The 13,725-nt window shown below is 50.3% G+C and overlaps 1 protein-coding gene across 2 annotated transcripts in view; it reads left to right on the top strand.

Moving 5' to 3' along the window:
* The first annotated feature begins 2,971 nt into the window (after positions 1–2,971).
* The window catches only part of LOC135420128 (contactin-4), a 283,517-nt gene continuing 272,763 nt past the window's right edge, over positions 2,972–13,725 (top strand). For both annotated transcript variants that reach the window (XM_064667147.1, XM_064667145.1), the window contains exon 1: positions 2,972–3,047. The gene's annotated coding sequence lies outside the window, so the exon portion shown is untranslated. The remainder of the gene's footprint in view (positions 3,048–13,725) is intronic.

Raw genomic sequence — 13,725 nt, 5'->3', positions numbered from 1 at the left:
GCTTAACAAAGTCTTACTGCCGTAGTAAAACCCTGCCCAAACCTTGGCCGGGATTTACACAAGCTGCAGCCCGAGCAGAGGAGCCTCTGCCAAGTTCAGGCTGCGAGTTCAGCACCCATAAATCACAGCCCGCGTGTGCTTTACACCAGGTTGGAGGAGGCTGCGCTGCTGTACTCCCCGCTCTGTGTTGGCACACAGGGCACTCCTCACAGGGTCTCCTCACCCCTCTGCAACCCGGGGCGGGACTTGGTGCCAGTTTTACCTCCTGCTTGGCCCTGCATCTCCATGTGACAACCTTCCCGGTGATTCCAAAGCGGTTTGTTTTCACCTAATTAACATCCCCGCGCTAAGGAGCGGAGCGATGCTCTGGCAGGAATCTCCCGGCTGTCAATCACAGCCCGGCTGCGCCGCAGCAGCTTCTGAAGGTCGCGCTGTAAGGCTTGATTCAAAGTGTCAGCTTTACTGTTACAACCGAGCTTAAAAACCCGCCAGGCAGTTTTCCTTGCCAGATTTATGAAGTATTTTAGACTATTTGTTCAAAGGAATGTGTCTGAATTTTAAACCGGAGGCTTTGATTGCTGACTCTTCTACCTTTGGCCTTATTTGTGGATTCGTTGGGGGAAAGGGAAAAAAAAAGAAAAGAAAAAAGCAGGTGACCTGGTTTGCTTGTTCATTCAGGGGTGAGTTATAAGGTGTGCAGGGGAGGTGGCACGACCAAAAGGCTTTTCAAGGAAGCCATCTGTCTGCTCACACCGCTGCCCTGCCTTCACCTTTCAGATCTGATTTGCTTTCGGTTGCCACCCAGCCGAGGTGGGTGATGTTTTTTTCCCTGGATGTTGCGTGCTCAGATGGGTTATGATGATGATGTATTCAATGCATGTTCCCTTTGAAAAATTCGGAAGCACTTCCAGCGTTGATTTCCCTCCAGAGTTATTACACCCCACGCAGACTGGCAGCGCCGTGCCACGGTGCCAGGATTGATGAGGTGACCTTGGAGACACAGGCACTCCCAAATTGAAAACACTTGGCGCTCAACTTTGCTTTGGATTGCTGAGCAGGCCCCACTCCTGTATAAATCAGGAGGAGATTACACAAATAATACCCAACATTTATATAACATTTCATAGCACAAGGGGATTCTTTCACACACGGCTCGAGTGCAACACTCCTGCCTCCTCCAGACTTTGATTTGCAGTTGGGTCTAACCTTAAACCTTCAGCAGGACTCAGGAAAGGCAGCACTGGCCCCTCCTGCCCTCCCCATGAGCAGTGGACTCTCTTTAGGGCCACCTTCCATCATGAAGGTTGGGCTTGATGGTCTTGGAGGTCTTACCCAACCATAATGATTCTATGGGATTTTAAGGGATCTGAGCATTTCTATGGGATTTTAAGAGCTGAGCATTCCCAAGGCACCAGGGTAGAGGCTGCTCAGGATTGGGCCAACTAAAGATGCTCCATTATTCCCAGCCTATGGAGATGCTCCACTGTGTTTTCACTGCTCCATGTGCTGCTGCCCAAGCCCTGGGACCCACAGAGCTGAGCCCTGCATGGGGCTGAGCTTGGAGTCTCCACCGGGGCAGCCACCCTCCTGTGCTGCTCAGGCTGCTTCCCAACCTTTTGGAGTCTTTTGGAGCCTTTTGAATCCTTTTGGAGTGGGGAGCTGCACTAATAAAGAGGCTCTGATAGATGGCAATGAAACATCTGAGTGAAAGAATGTCGAGGTGAACCTGTAAAGCAGCAATAAACACGAATCCAACCTGCACTAACGTTAATTGTCACTCAGTTTATATCGATGTGCAGTTTATTAAACCATAAAGCAAGGCAGCAAGCACAGAGAGCAACTCTAGAGATAATTAAACATAATAAGGGTTTCACTTAATCCCTCAAAACCCAGGGGAGGCACAGTTAAGACTGAATACCCTCTTTGCACTGAAAGGCATTTTTTTTTTGCACAGGCATTTAAGAGCATTTCCCGGGACAGAATTTCGGGACGGGGCACAGGTAGGTCCCACTCTCACTCCTGAATACGTTTCTTTTTCTTTTTTTTGTGCCTTTACACTGCGCTGCTGATTAAGCCTAAACTCACGACTCTGAAAGCAGTTGGCGGCTCATCATTTGCATTGTGGTAGCAAGTAAAGACACTGATGAGGGATCCTGCGGAAGGTTTGGGAGCATCCCTGGGCACAGGGGTGCCAAAAGGGCTTGGAAGCGGCAGAGCTGGTCCACAGGTGTGCTCCGCTCTCCGGCTCCATATCTCCCTGCACGAGACACTCATTTCTCGGACGAGGAGGATCAGGAAGGGAACGAAAGCAGAAAGTGGATGCAAAGGGCTGAGCGAGCAGGCGGGTGAGGAGAAAGGCTCCTTTGGAAGAGCGAGACAATTACGGCAAATTGGGGATTAAAACCGGAGGGCAAAAAAGCCGCGAGCGATAATTTGGGACTCCAAGGTCTGCCGTCAGCGGGACCGGGACTGGGCGAGGATGCGGGAAAGGCGGGGAGCGGGACGGGAACAGGCTCGGGGCTGCCGCGGAGGGTCCCGCAGGTGCGGGAGGAGCAGCACCTGGGCTGCGGGAGCGCGGAACGGGGCAGGGCAAAGGATGCTGCCCGCGGGTCGGGGACCGCGCCGCAGCCGCGCACACCCGCGGGCGGGCACCGAGCGCTGCCCCGGGGCCCGGCGGGGCTCCGAAGGGGCATCGAAGGTGCAGCGAAGGGGCAGCGAAGGGGCATCGAAGGGGCAGCGAAGGGGCAGCGAAGGGTTAAGCGCGGCCGCGCCGCCGCCGCCCCGCCGCCCGCCCCCCGCGCACGGCGGGGCCGGGGGTGGGGTCTGCGCGGAGCCCGCCCGGCCCTCGCCGCTGCCGCTCAATGCTGCGGCCGCGGGGCTGCGGGAGCTGCGGGAACACCGGGAGCACCGGGAGCACCGCGGGGCTGCGGGAGCGCCGGGAGCATCGAGAGCACCGCGGGGCTGCGGGAGCAGCGCCCGCACCCGCGGAGCCACGCCGGGCAGGGCAGGGCAGGGCAGGGCAGGGCATGTCCCCCCCGCCCGCACAGGTGAGCGCGGCTCGGCACCGGGAGCAGGGAGGGGGGGTCAGAAAGGGGAGAAAAAAATAGGAATAAATAAGGAAATTAGGAAAGGCTGCGGTTCGGGGGAAGGAGAGCGCGGCCGCGCTGCGGGAGCCGGCGGGGATGCGGGGCCGGGCGGACGCGGTGCCTGCCCCGCCGGGCTCCCCGCAGTGCCCCCGCGGCTCCTGGCCGGGCGGAGCTCTGTGCGGGGCTGGGCGCGGGGTCCGCAAAGTCGGCTCGGGGCGGGGGTCGGGGCGTTGCCCCCGGGCACGGGGAGCGGGAGCGGCGGGACCGGGAGCATCCTTCGCTCCCTCCATCCCTCCCTCCCTGCATGCGCAGGGATGCTCCCGCCAGGCTGGCACAGACGCACGCAGAACTTTTTGCTGGCTAACGCGGCTGGAGTTGAAGCTCCTTTTGCCTTCCCCAGACTGATGCTGCTCCCGTGTCGTGAGCAACATACTGCAGCGTGTTGTTTTATTTATCCCAGACAGGAATGACTTGCTCTCTAAACTACAAATTAAAGGATGCTGCTTGCATAACAAGTGGGAATAGTTGGTATCTTACATACTAATTATCCGTCACCTTTTAGGCTCAGCAAAAGAGGTTTTGTGGGTTTTTTTGCAAGGAGGGTTCGATAAAACCGCCTGATGTCTTATAGCCACGTATTCATTTCCACTCGCTGGATTAATGTGGGCAAAGGATTAAGAGCCAGCATGTTGATGAGGCACCCGGAGGTGCAGGGAAGCAGGGGAACGTTCGGCTGGGGAGAGAAGTCAGTTTTTGTGTTTGTGCTGGCGCATCCTCCCGTTTCCATGGCTCAGTTAAGGACCTGCATCCCAGCCGATAAATCACTGAGGTGAGAGCAGGGACTGGTGCAAGGCTCCGGTTCTAACGCTCGTGCTGCTCCAAAGGTCCTTCCCGACACGGTGTCCAGCACGGTGGGCAGAGCTGCCCTCCCACCCGCCGTGGGGCTGGGGGTGCTGTGACACATCCCAGTGGCATCGTGGCTGTGGGAGCCCCTTCCCCGGTGCCTCTGGCTCCCTGCAGCAGCTCCAGCCCGGGTGTGCAGGTGATGCTCCGGCCGCACCGTGGCCGGTACCGATCGTGGGCAGCGGGGTGGGGGGGTCTGCACCTGGGGCAGCCAGGTGGTCCCTCCAGAAGCCTTTTCCGTTGCTTTCCTGGCCAGGACACTGGTTTTTATTCTTTTCTGGACCCGAGGAGCTGCATTTTTACCCCGCGTTTGTAAGTCCCTGAAAACTGCTTGAATGGCTCTTGAATAATCCTTCAAAGTCACCTCCCCTCTTTAATCTAATACCAAAAGGACTTACTTTACATGGCTAATCCCTCTTTTACTTGCTGTACAGCCTCATTTAGAGGTGTGCACACTGCTAATTTTCCCAAAGCAGGCTGCTCTAGACAATGGCTTCCACTGGCGTGCAGCAACCTCTCCCTCCTGTGCTGAACTCTGGGCAGAGCTGAATCCCTCTCACAAGATTTTACTTCATTTCAGGAAGGGTCAAGTGAACTAACCCTTCTCAGGAAGCCAAACACTGTTTAGTGTGTATTTGTAAATACCACCTCTTGGAAGGCTCCCAGGGTCTCCTGCCCCACGTGCCCATAGCCTGGAGGCAGCACTTGTGTGGTGAAGGGCTGCAGGGAGCCAGGGTGTGCCTGCAGGTAGCTGGAGTTGAATGATCCTGGCTGAACTCTGGGGAGCTGGAAGTTCTCCCATCCCTACCTTCTGCAGTGAGTTGAGCTCTCTGTAGCCCATCCAGCGCTCCCAGAATTTTCAGCCCGTGCTGTTGTGCGCGGTGACAGGACGTGTGTTGGGAATGTGAATGACAGCGGGAGAGCAGCTCACCTTTGCCAGCAGCCCCGTGGCAAACCTGATGGAATGATGCAACCCTTCAAACCCTGACTTTCCATGGGGTAACAGTGGTGCCTGGAGCTCCTCAGCCTCTCACGTGAGCTCACCGGGGGTGTCCGAGGAGGGCAAGTGTGTCTTCGGTGTGGTGGGAGGAGGCGAGTGGTGACGTGTCCTGTTCCCTGAGCCACAGGACACCTTTGGCTGTGGTGTGGCACAAGCCCTCTGGGGTGGGTGGTCTCTGAGACCACAGCCACCCTTCCCTGGGGTGACCTGAGTTGTATTTCCAGTGTTAATCCCGCCAGGGTTTGATTCCTGCGTGCTGATTTTCAGCCCTTGGCTGAGGAGCGTTGTTGGAGAGCGAGGAACAGCAGCACTGGCAGCACCAAACAACTGGTGAGAGAGCCCTGCTTGGTTCCCAAACTTGCACCTCCTCATGTAGGGAAAGTGTTTCTCGTTGCTATCCAAGTCTTTTTTTATTTGGATTACCATTTCTTTGATTTCAAATTCACTCCTGTGTTACCCCATCAGGGACATCCAGAAAGCAGGGCTGAGCTCATGAAAAATTTCTACCACAGATGCAAAACTTCAGAATAATTTTGTAGCTATTTTGGTGCCCTGTGATTTATTTCCCTTGGGTTAAGGAGTTGGCTTTGTCTGACAGTTCTGTGTAGTTAGCTGAATTTAAAACAATATTTAAAAATCAGAGGTAAAGACAAGGCAGAGTGAAGGAAGGATATTAACCATGAGATAACTCAATTGCCTTTTTATTTGCTCTCATGGTCTTTCTGAGTTGTATTTGCTGGGACATGATGGAGGTGGCTGGTCCCCATCAGGGGCAGGGGTGGACACAGCCCTGTTGCTGTGCAGGCCCTGCCAGGGAAGATGCTACTCCTTAAAAATACTCTGCTGGGTTTGAAAGTCCATAAATCATCCCAGGTCTGTTTTTAGGTCTATTAGATTAGAGCGAGTCTGGGGTTTCTTCCCACTGTGGCCTGAAATGACCCCATAACACCCCTGTAACAGCAGTTCACACACTCCCTTTGATGCTGCTGCTGCCCTGCTGTTCAGCCCCGTGGTTACACAGAGGATGAGCCTCCCTTTGAAGAGGATTTGGTGCAACAGTTGGGAATTTTCCTTCCCATGCAGCAATTGGGAGTCTGCAGCTTGGTGTGTGAGTGATGTGCAGCCCCTGACAGGAAGGTAATCACAAACACAGCAAAGTGCCATGAATCACCCCAAACCCACAAATGTCAGCTCAGGCTCTCCCAGGCGTGCTGCCAAGATTTAAACTTGCACACATCTTCCCTGTTATCTGCTGCAGTGGTTACTCAGGTATAAATAGGAATATCAGGACAGTAGTGATTCATTCTTTTTATTATTAGCAAGGCAAATGTATGATGATGACACCCAACTGATTTAGTGTTTCACACCATTGCACAACTATTCCCTGTCTCCTCCCATCATCCACCAAAACTGAGGATGTTAAAACAGAAGCTCTTGTGTCAAATCTGCTTGTAATCTAAATACAAATGAGGTTCACATTCATTATGAACCGAGAGGAGTATTTTATACACTGAACAGGGTGTTGTATTTGGGAAATAACTTCATGCTTTGCCATTCCCTAGATACAATCATTTTATCTTAATCTGCAGGATAAAAAAATCTGCTTCAACATGAAGCCAAGAAAGAGATGGATTTGTTGGGGTGTTTTTAATTGCTGGGTTAAATCGATGAAAATCAAGCCCTCAGAACAACGAGGTCAAAGTATTTGGAAAACAATCCAGTGAGTGTCACGTGCAGAATTCAGCTTTAGGAAGGCAGAGCACAAGGAGCAGGTTTTGCCTCCGTCCTGCAAAGGAAATTGGGATTTTTGCTTAGGTACATAATTACAGCATAGATGTACCAGCATGTGGCCTCCAGTGAGGGAAGTGATACAATCACTGCATTAATCCAAAAAAATGTTTGTTTTTTTTTTTAATTGACTTAAAGAACTCAAGGTTTCAAAAATGAGGTTCTACCACATTTGTTTCTTCTATTAATTCTTTCCTAAGCTCCCAGTTGATCAGCAGTTGATACTCTATCACTTCAAGGTTTTGCTGGAGGTGTCTCAGATGTGGCCAAACATCTTTTAATGAATAAAAATTTGGATATATCCAGTCCCAAGCTCTCCTGAGATATATTTACTACACATTAGAAGTGCCAGGATGGTACTTCAGCACCTTTCCTCCTCTTTGGTTTTCCAGTGGTTTCAGTGAGACTCAGTGGACACAACTGTTATTAACCCCCACATTTGGGCTTTCCCCATCCGTGTTTGCTGAGCCAAGATGTGGTTGAAAGACTCAACTTTTAGGCTTGGCTTCCTCCAGATTTTCAGGAGACAAGTTAATCCTGAGCTGCTTTTAACTCCAGACTGATTTACTTTTCCAGCAGTTCTATCAGTGTAAGAACTCTGTCAGACAAACTCTGTGTTTATACTTCATTTATATAAATCTTTAGCCCAGGAGGATCTGTGATGTTTAAACCCAATCTGCATAAAGCTTAGCAGGTCACTTTAGTCAAATGGAAGACTAAGAAAGGGAACAAATAGCAAAACTAGGGTTTGTAATGGTAAAACCTGTATTATGGATGGTTATTTAATCTGAATAGTGCTGACTAGCAATAACCTACCTGGTTTTTTTTAACCCATCTGTATGTGCAGGGTTTATTCAACTCCTTATTTGAGAATACTTACAAACAGCATCACAGTCAAACAATTAAACACATTTCCACCTCTGTGCTTCCAGTGATAGGAGTGTGAAAAGCCACTTGGCCATGTGGGAGAGCCCCCAGGATGCTGAGGCTGGGCAGGGCACAGGGAAAGCTTTCCCTGCTCTGGGTTAGTGGTTCTCATCTCTCTTTTTTCCATCTTTCCAGCCAGAGTTATAAAACCTTGAGCAGAGAGATCTTTCTCCAGCTTGATCCACAGCCATGGTTTGGGTGATTTCCCCTTTCCTGGGCTCTGCTAATGAACAATCAGTAGAAAAACTGAATTCTGCTCAAACCCCTCTGCTGCTCTTGTAAAAGGGAGTCAAAACTTTGTCTCTTTTTGTCATGAATGAACAGATGAATCTTCTTGGTCTCAGTCTCCCAGTCTTTTGGAAAAAAAAAAATTAAAAAATAAATAAAACTGAGCAGCACTCAAGTCCCAGCTTTATAAAAAGAGTTACTTAGCATAAGAGCAGAACATTTGCCTAAGAGGGTTTTAGTCCACGAATGACTTTTCATATTTAATTGAGCTGTATTGTTCAATTAGGGAGATGTATAATGCCCTCTGTTGTGCATGTATAGCTGGAAGCTGAAATGAATGAAATATGAAGTACAGCAGAAGAGTGATTTCCAACAGCAGCAGCTCTTAGCCACGGAATGGGATTTCAATCCAGGCCTTGATCTGTGGGAGTAAATAGGGATTGTGTAAACACAGCAGATCGTTTACCTTTGACTTGCAAATTAGGCTGAATTACAATATTTCTTCTTATTCTGGTCAGAATTCAGGAACTTTCTTTTGTTCTAAGTCCTATTTCTGAATTTCTGAATTGTTCTAAATCCAACTCCTGAATTAACTGTCAAGAGTATTTCAGTGTGTTGTGCTTTTCCGGGAACAGGTTGTTTGGGCTTCCAAGTCCCTCCTGTTTCCCAGACTCGGGTGTGTTGCTGAGCACCTCGGCAGTGACAGGCACAGGCTCGAGTGACACCGGTCCCACAGGGTGGCAGCACTCAGCCCACAGCAGTGCTCTGGACTGCATCCCGGGAGCATCCCTGCCTCCGGAGCATCCCTGCCTCCGGAGCATCCCTCCTATCCGGAGCATCCCTGCCTCCGGAGCATCCCTGCCTCCGGAGCATCCCATAGCCAGGAGCACCCACGGCCAGCCCCAGAGTGCTGGGAGCACCCTGCTCTGGGAGCTGGGACAGAGCCAGGGCCAGCTTGCAGGTTTTTGGCTGGATTTTGTTCCTATAACCCCAGTCACGATTTTGACAGTAGGATTTTCTCAGCATTCCTAATTTTGAGGGATCGCCACAAAAATGCCTCAATTTTCTCCCTGGCAGGTTCCTTTCTTTGGTGTCAGGATTCTCTGTTGCCCCCCACAAAGCTGTTCTGCTGCTCAGTGTACCCCTCATTTCACCTCTGCTTTTCCACCCAGAGTTATCCATCCTTCCTTGCACCCCTGGATGCAGCAGGTCCTCCCACATTTTGGCTGACAGGGACAGTTTTTGTGGCTGTCCCAGCATTACCCTCTCCCTGCTCCTCCCCAGCTCCCTTGGTTTCCACACAGGATGATCCAGAGAACAAGAGGATTCCTCTGTTGGATCAAGCACAGTCTGACTGGCTGATAAAAAGCAGCAATTATTCATGAGGAATGACTTTAAACTTTGCAGGGATCCATGTCCAGGAGCAGTGAGGGCACAGCTTGGGCAGGGAAGTTTTCCTGGAAGGTGCCTGGCATAAGGGGTAACTTGTGTGTGTGCTGTTCTCCTCCTTGGTGACACACAGGAAGGTTTTCTGGGAATGCATATGTTAAGGATAACCTGGTGTTGGTCCAGTCCCTAAATCCATGTGGAAGAAGAGATCTGAGTTCTCATGGGCATCAAGGTGTGCTGCAGTGGGCAGGGATAAGGGCTGTGGGCAGGAAGGATGGAAGGCACTGAGCATCCTTCCCTCTCTGCCCTCATGAGACCCCATCTGGAGCACCATGTCCTGCTCTGGGGTCCTCAGCACAGGAAAAACATGGATCTGTTGGAGAGAGTCCAGAGGAGGCCACGGAGCTGCTCCAAGGGCTGGAGCCCCCTCTGCTCTGGAGCCAGGCTGGGAGAGCTGGGGGGGTTCACCTGGAGAAGAGAAGGCTCCAGGGAGAGCTGAGAGCCCCTTCCAGGGCCTAAAGGGGCTCCAGGAGAGCTGGAGAGGGACTGGGGACAAGGGATGGAGGGACAGGACAGGGGGAATGGCTTCAAACTGCCAGAGGGCAGGGATAGATGGGATATTGGGAAGAAATTCTTCCCTGGGAGGGTGGGGAGGCCCTGGCACAGGTTGCCCAGAGAAGCTGTGGCTGCCCCTGGATCCCTGGAAGTGTCCAAGGCCAGGCTGGATGGGGCTTGGAGCAACCTGGGCTGGTGGAAGGTGTCCCTGCCCATGGCAGGGCGTGGAACTAGAAGATCCCTTCCAACCCAAACCATTCTGGGATTCTCTGATGATCTCTGCTGCCACAGCAACATTTTCATACTGTTAACAGGGAATATTTAAATGACCATATCACATATTATTTTACCAAGGAGGCAGAGATGGGAAGAGCAGACATGGAGCAACACCAAGGGTTGAGTCTCTCCTAGGGAGGACCAGAAATGTCTTGGTTTGAGCCAAAGAATTCCTTGGTGAATTCAGTGTTTAATGGATCTCTTCTAATTGCAGATTTAGGGGAAAAAACACTAGTGAAATACATCTGGGAAGGAAGAGCACAGGACAAGGACTGACTCAATATTTTCTCTAGTCAAGTGGAAAAAAGGAAGCCTCATCTAAGAAAGCTGGAAAGGTCAAACTAATTTGTACTTGTGTGATAATGGGTTATACCTCCATTGTTTATGAAGCCTGCAAAATCTTCCTGCTGCAAACCACTGTGATCTATCTGATGGCGATCTGGAGAAATTAAAAATGAGGTAGCAATTGTTCCACCCTCTTCATGCCTTGATGTGCTTTGGTCGAGGATTGCTTTGAAAAGTTGTGTGTTCTTTATAAATGAGTCGAGGTGAAATTTGCTCTCCCGACTGCAGTGTGCTGGGGCTGAAGGAAAGGGGTCTTTTTAAATGAAAAGATTAATAGTGAGGTTGGTAAGAGTAAGACTGAAAACCTGCCTGTGTCTTGCTGTTTAAGCATTCTGACTGTGTGCCCCTGTTTCTTTATTTTGCTGCAGCCTCTTCTGTTTATTTACAAGGGTAAGTGGGAATTCTATATGCATGTCCAGCTACTGCTATTAAAGCAGGAATTGGGAAGCTCCTGATGCCCCTCCCTGCCTTCTGCTGCCTCACTTATCCAGGTGGATTTGCAGCTCCTTTAGTAGCCACTGGAAGTTGTGGGTGAATTTTCCTGGGATTCTGGAGTGACAGTGTTACCAAACTGCATCATTTTCCACGAAACAATAGGGAACTGTATGTGGAGTCCCTCCTGCCTCGTGTACAGCAAGAAGTGTGGGCTCCAGAGGAATTCATTTGCCAGGCTTATCGCCGAGACATTTAATATCTGCAATGATTTAGTATATCAAATTCTGGAGTTTGGGGCTGAATGTAGCTGCATTCGTCATTGTTGCAGAACCTTGACAGTGAACAAAAGGTGCTGCAGGGAACTATAACTCACACAGCAAATTAATGGGTTCCCAGCTTCGCTTGCTCAGCTAAATGGAGTGTGGGAATGGGGTGGTCTCAGAGGCTCAGGGCTTCCCACAAGTGGAGGTTAGGAAGGGGCATGTCCTTCATCCCCAGAGGGGATGATGAAAGTGTAGCCAGCTGGCTGGGACTGGGGTTTGCACTCTTGCTACTTCACTAAGAATGACTTGAAAGGGAGAATAAAAACCCTTCAGCCTGTTGGTGTTATGGGAGCCTAATGCCATTGTTTTAGCAGATTTTTTTTTTTTAGTGGAGGTCCATAAAAAACCAGAGATTTGATTAAAAAGGTTTCATATCCTCTAAATTCTATCTCACACTGTGACAGAAAACTGAAAGCTGTGAGCATGGTATGTCCAGTAACATTTACAGGTCATGTAACCACACTTAAAATATTTGCCACTGGAAAGGAGTGAGGAGATATTTGATCACCTCCAAATTAACAGGCTGCCCAGGGCAGTGGTAGAATAACCATCCCTGGAGGGATTTAAAAGGCATGTGGATGTGGCATTTGAGGACATATTTCAGCAGTGGCCTTGGCTGTGCTGGGGTAACAGTTGGACTCAACGATCTTAGGGGGCTTTTCCAGCCACAATGATTCCATGATGGGTCTTCCCATCTGGTCTGGGCTGACAGAGCACTTTGTCCATACACTGCTCTGAAACCCATGCAGGCTGTTTAAAAACAGAAATCTCTCTTGGATCCTCAGAAATATTCCTATTTTAGAGCAGTGACCATAGGAGGGCTGCAGCCCCACATCTTCATGGCCCTGATTTTGCTCCTGTCCTTTTTTCCAGTTCTGCCTCCTTTACTGACAGATGATCCCAGTTCCTGTGAAGGTTCCAGTCCTCTTTCAGTTGCCAAATTATTTGGCATGTTGGTAGGCAGGGCACAGCTGAGATGAGAAGAGATGATGCCCTAAGCTGACAGTCCGTCTGGTGTGTGTCTTTTAGGATTTTTAGAAGGGTCACCTTGTTTGCAACCAGCAGCAGCTCCTGGAACTTGGATTTAAACTGGAGTTGTTGAGCACTTCATCTTGGAGAGCTGGTTGTACATTTGGTAACTGGCTTAATCACCCTCAAGGGCATGGAAGTTAAACCTGCAACAATAGCTGGAGGGGGATGGATGGTGCTGCAAAGCTGCACCAAGAGGGCCTCAGAAAATGTGCAGGATTGGGTAACTGCTAAATAGTGTCACTGCGTGGTTTTGGCCAAGTCAGGCAGTTTTGTGAGCTCTGAACTTGCACTTCTGAAGTTTAGGAAGACTCTGCAGATCTTGGCAGATGACTCAGCTGCCCAGAGCACCTCTGCAGGTAGGGAGCAGTTTGGTTCAGCTACATTTGCTCTTTGGGGGGAAAAACCACCCCAAAGCAGGTCATCTGCTCTCACTACAGGTTTAGGTATGAACTGGAGATTCTTCTGCAGAAAACAGAACAACATGATGAATATATTTTGTTTAAAAGCAACATGTGCTCTAGAAGATGAATGTTTGAAGCTGTCTGATTTCAGGCACCAAAATGGTCACATCCCAAAGTGTTCTGAGTGTTTTCGGGTCCCCTGATGGCACAGAGTTGTGCTTAACAGCATGGATCAGCTGTGTTTGGTTTTTATGTTCAGCTGGGTGGGTTGGTTTGTTGGTGAAGGTTTGTTTTGGTTTTGGTTTTTTTTTTGTTTGGTTTCAGTCTTGATTTTTTTCCTTTGAAGAACAAATTTCAAGGTCAGTCAGTGTTCTTCCAGTGCAAAGTCTGCCTGTCCATGGTTGTACCTTCTCACTCTCTTTTCCATTTCAACCTTCTGGACCACTGCAGTTAGAAACTTGGCAACATGTGGCAAAAGATGCCAATAATAGCTCAGTAGTACCTTACCCTTGTTTTGTTCCATCCTCCCTAAGTGGGAGCTTGGAGTTGGGGCTGAATAACCCACTGTTGGTCCCCTCGGTCCTTCCAGCAGATGAAGTGATCCATCCCAGCTCCTGTGCAAACACTGGATGGAGGAGCCCACTCTGCAGTTGCCACCATACAGGGGCAGGAGTGCTGTGTTTGTGTTGCTGTTTATTTAATTGCTTTAGATTTGCTTCTCTGTCCCTGCCCAGCGGTGCCTGTGCCTCTGCCTCCTCCAGAGCTGCCCGTGCTGAGCAGGAGCCAAGGAGATGGAAGGAGCTCCAAGAAACAGGGACAGCTGCAGGCTTTGTCACCTCTGCTTTGGGAGAGGGAAGGCATGGAATGGTGGGGCGTGAAACAACAGCTTCAAAAGGCCAGGAAAAAAAAAAATCTTCCCTTTGATTCTCCCTTTCTCCTCAGGCTCCGCCGTCATTTTCTGCTCGGGTGGCTCCGCTCGCACGGTGGCTCCAGCAATGTCACTCCTGCAATTAGCAGGGAGAAGGATGCTCCAGAGG

The sequence above is a fragment of the Pseudopipra pipra genome, chromosome 11 (assembly GCF_036250125.1).
Source record: "Pseudopipra pipra isolate bDixPip1 chromosome 11, bDixPip1.hap1, whole genome shotgun sequence".
NCBI lineage: Eukaryota > Metazoa > Chordata > Aves > Passeriformes > Pipridae > Pseudopipra > Pseudopipra pipra.
Note: the sequence above shows the minus strand (reverse complement) of the source record. Positions and strands in the feature narration are given on the sequence as shown.